Source organism: Gossypium hirsutum, chromosome D12 (genome assembly GCF_007990345.1).
Source record: "Gossypium hirsutum isolate 1008001.06 chromosome D12, Gossypium_hirsutum_v2.1, whole genome shotgun sequence".
Taxonomy (NCBI): Eukaryota; Viridiplantae; Streptophyta; class Magnoliopsida; order Malvales; family Malvaceae; genus Gossypium; species Gossypium hirsutum.
The window spans coordinates 28817495-28821809 of NC_053448.1; the positions used below are offsets into that span (position 1 = coordinate 28817495).

The 4315-nt window shown below is 33.5% G+C and overlaps 1 long non-coding RNA gene across 3 annotated transcripts; it reads left to right on the top strand.

The window, feature by feature from the left end:
- The first annotated feature begins 208 nt into the window (after positions 1 to 208).
- Positions 209 to 3543, top strand: LOC107945698 (uncharacterized). 3 transcript variants are annotated; one of them, XR_005921570.1, is made up of 5 exons: positions 209 to 327; positions 421 to 618; positions 1010 to 2069; positions 2154 to 2230; positions 2350 to 3543. It is a non-coding gene; the product is annotated as an uncharacterized lncRNA (long non-coding RNA). The 3 variants fall into 3 exon arrangements; XR_001696672.2 differs by having other exon boundaries at positions 225 to 327; positions 1010 to 1356; positions 1529 to 2230; XR_005921571.1 differs by having other exon boundaries at positions 225 to 327; positions 1010 to 2230.
- Positions 3544 to 4315: the final 772 nt, after the last annotated feature.

The following is a 4315-nucleotide window of genomic DNA, read 5'->3' on the forward strand; positions in this document are numbered from 1 at the left end:
AATTTAAGCTTTTAGCGGCGTTTTTAGTGCATTTAGACCAAAAACGCTACAAAAGTTATACATTAGTAGCACTGATCGGAAACCACCAAAAGATTATAACGGCGTTTTTTCATAAATGCAAAAAATATCGCAAAAAGAAACAATAACGGCATTTAGACCAAAACCGCGAATATGTATTAAAATTTTACAAAATGACCCGTCTTATTCCAAGAACCCTTTCTTTTTTTTCCCGAATCAGTTGCCCCCTTCCCCCTCCCCCAAATCGTTTTTCCCAAATCAGTTCCCCCTCCCCCTCCCCCACCCCCAAAACCCATTGGTTCAGCAATGGTAACCTCTGTTTTTATTTTTTATTTTTACATCTATGGTAACCTCTGATTTTTTTTTTTTTTTTTACATTGACTTGCCCCAAACGTATTGAAGAATCTAGAAGAGAAGAAAAATTTGGGCTGCAATAAAATTCAACTCAAAGGCCGGTCATACATACTCCAATAAAAACGACACCGTCAAGGTTCTTAGTACAGGCACTGCCATCCATCACCTTCAATATCCAACTTTTTCCTCTTTTACATTTCTCAGATCTTTTTTAGGGTTTCACTCTCCCGGCTGCTTTTCTTTATGGTGCGTTTTATTCTCTCTGTTTTTCTTATTCATTGCTGTTTATCATCTTATTATCATTATTATTGTTAATTGATCTTCATGCATTCTTCATGAATGTTTAATAATGATCAACCTTGTAATCAACTCTAACTAATGGCTGGAGGCTCTTTCAGTTATACTAAAGATTATTTATCTGTCTTTTTCTTTCCCCTTTTTTTAAGATGGATTTGAGCTTGTGCTCTGGCATTTTTCTTCTTTTGTAATCCAATTGATACATGGGTTGTTCAGTTTTGGATGATCTATGTATGTAATTAATTTCTAGGTCTTTGTGGATTTTGGATGCTTATCTTTTAGATCGGTGTTTCCCCCCCTTTTTCTCTTTGGTTTAAATTGTTTTATTTTATGAGTTCAGGTTTTGCTGCTAAATTATGTCTAGAACACAAATATGGGCCCTCGATGCAGGTGGCCACTGGTTCTCCATTGAAGCGATTTTTGGAGAAGCATAAAACGTTAAGGACAGCCCTTCTTGTTGTGGTACTCTTTGGTGCTTCTATGGTCATAGGTGATGGTGTGCTCACTCCGGCAATATCAGGTAGATATTTATATGGCTAACTAAATTTATGGAGTGATATCACCACCAATTGGTCGGTAAAGCAGTTCTGGTGGTAAAGCTGTTGATCCTTTCCGCAAACCAAAGCCTGGCTTGTGGCACATTATGGAGAAACATTTCAATTCTGGCATTCCAATTGATATGGATCAGTTATTTTTCCCGTCTTTGTTATCTTGTTTCGCTATGTTTCACTATTCTAAACTTTTAAGTATCTATGTTTGTACTTGCTGTTGGTGATTCATGAAAGATTTTAGTATAATCGTGTGATGTGGGCATTTAAGTTTATTTATTTGATGGGAACTCTGATTTTCTGTGTTCTAGATCTTTTTATGTTGGCGATGCTGCTGGGAGACCCAATGATCATAGTGATGCTGATATAAAATTTGCACAGTCTCATTTAACTTGTTCATTGTATTGATTATTTTATTTCATTTTTCCAAAAGCATTAGATTTCGTTATTGATTTATGTTTGCTTAACTTGTCTTTCTACTCTGGCATTTTGGCTGAGGCTGGAATACTGAAAATGGCCTTTTTATATCAATAACCAATATTCCTGCCTGTTATACAATTTTGTAACCTTTTTTCCACGGTCTTGCTGTTCTTTCCGCTTATCCCTCTTTCTGTAACCTGCAAGAACGAAGAAACTATGGTTGTTTCAAGCTATACTTTTATCTTATCTTATATATCCTTTATGCTTTAGATTGTTTCATTTAAGGCCTTTCTTTGCCTTGGCAGCATATTTATCGAAAATAAAACTTCATTCGCATCCGTTATCCCTAAAATCGAGCACATTCTTCCAAACAGCAACACTGAGTTCCATATGGAATTTGCGCTAATTAAACAGATTAAAAATCTCATTGAGGTTGTCTTTCAAGTTTGCGCTAATTGTGGTTACCAGGCTTTCTTGCAGGCTTACAATGTCTAACTTATTGTTACTTTAATGCAGGCTGCAGAACAGGATTATGAGAAGGAAAAACTTAACAAAGGATTGTTAAATTATCTGGTGGTGTGGCATTGATACAGGTAACCACTAGTTAGTTGAAGGGACATTCTATGTAGTTTATCCATATGGAATTTATTTTAAGAAATTTTATATTATTTCTATCCAATTTTTGATGTGATGTTCTTTTGAAAATTTAAAGGTTGGAGCTCAAACTGAAACAGAGCTTAAAGAAAGGAAATTGAGAGTAGAAGATGCTCTTAATGCAACTAAGGTAATATATAAATCTTGAAGCTTGTCTTGATGACTGTTTTGTAATTATTGTCCTTCAACACCATATAAAACTGCATGTTTTGGGCTATTTATCAGGCAGCAGTTGAGGAAGGTATTGTTGAAATATTTGATGTTCAAACTTACTTTTACATTTTAGAATAGAATTTACGTACTTTTAAATGCTAAGGAGATAGGAGGGAGCAAGTCAGGTAGTCGGTTGATATCTTGGAGGAGTTTTGGTAAGTTTTCAAAGGAGGTATGCCTAAACTATCATGCTTATTTAATGGTTAGTTTTGCATGTATTACACGGCCTTTAGGAGTAATTTAAACCAAGTTTTGGTAGTTAAAGAATAGTGAAATGACTGCTGTTTGTACTGCTGATTGAAGAGGAAAATTGTGATTTAATTGCATTATGTTGCTGTTTAAATTAAAGAGAAAACTTGTTTTGTTTAATTCCATGCCACTGTTGTGGTTGCTGTTCGAATGAAAGGGAAATTTACTAATTTAATGCCATATTTGAACTGCTGTAGGAAACCGACTTGGGAAGTTGTAGTTTGTAGTAAGCTCCTTAAATTTCTTTTAGGCTTGCTAAGTGACTAAATTGACATGCATGGTTCCGCAAAAATTTTGTTCATAAACTTATTTGTTATATGTGTCTAAGTGAGGTAAGTTCTTGAGGTTTTTGTCTTCAAACTTCATGCCTTAATTATTGCTAAATTAACATGCAACTTTCGGCTGTGGAGTACAATGAATTAAACCTTCACTTATTCGGTTGTATGTGTTTCCTAGTTTTCTTTGGATGTCCGAAAATGATATGACGACATTGATGCTGTCCTAAATGACGTTAATAAGCTGTTCAATTTGTGTTATTCATGCTGCTTAAATGTCCTAAATTGAGTGTTTTTTTTACCTACTTGTATGTAAAGGTGGTTAAGGTTTGGTTTTCTCTGCCATGTTGCTGTTCGAAATTTTGGAAAATATGTCGGTGATACTGCATGTTGAATTTTATGATTTTTGGGACATGAAGGATGTGGTTCGACTTTGAATAAAATTAATGAGTAAAAGCAGGTTATTGTACCGTATTGATATTGATAAAATTATTGAAGATATTACCTTTGTACTATTTTGATTTTTGTTACCCGATATGCATTCTTTCTCCCTATTTAGAGCTCAAGTTTGTAAGGTGTGCCAAAAGTTGAACTTGAATTAAAAACATAATATTTAAATTCTAAATTTAAATTCATTAATTTTTATATTTAGTTTTAAAGTTAAAATTTTCATAGAAAATTTAATTTAAATAATATTTTTTATTTATCCTTAAAAGTATATAGTTTAAAGTTCAAATTTCAAAAATAAAACATAATATAAAATTTATCATAGAAATAAATATTATTTAATTAAATTTGTTTTAAAGGTCATGTTCTTTAGTGGCGTTTGTGGGAATAGCGCCATTAAAAGTCATGTTCGATAATGGCGTTCGTGGAAAAAGCGCCGTTAAATGTCATGTTCTATAGCAGCATTTTTTTTACATAAACGCTACAAAATTTAGCAGCGCTATCTATAGCGGCGCTGAAGCGTCGCTATAGGACTAAAGAAAGCTGCTAAAAACCTGTTCTGTTGTAGTGAAAGTGAAATTAGAAAGCTTTAGTCTAATGATCTTATCACATGTATGCTACCATCATAAAATATTTGTGATTTATCATAAAATATTTAGTAAGGTTATATTAATTCACCTAATTTGATCACTTTTATCACAATCTTCCATTGTATTTTTAATACCGAAACTATGGTCTTGTGGGGTTTGCTTCACATTTTATAGGATACGTTGTAACACCCCAAATTCGGTCTAAACGTTATGACCACGTTATGACCGAATTTGACAATGTCACATTGTA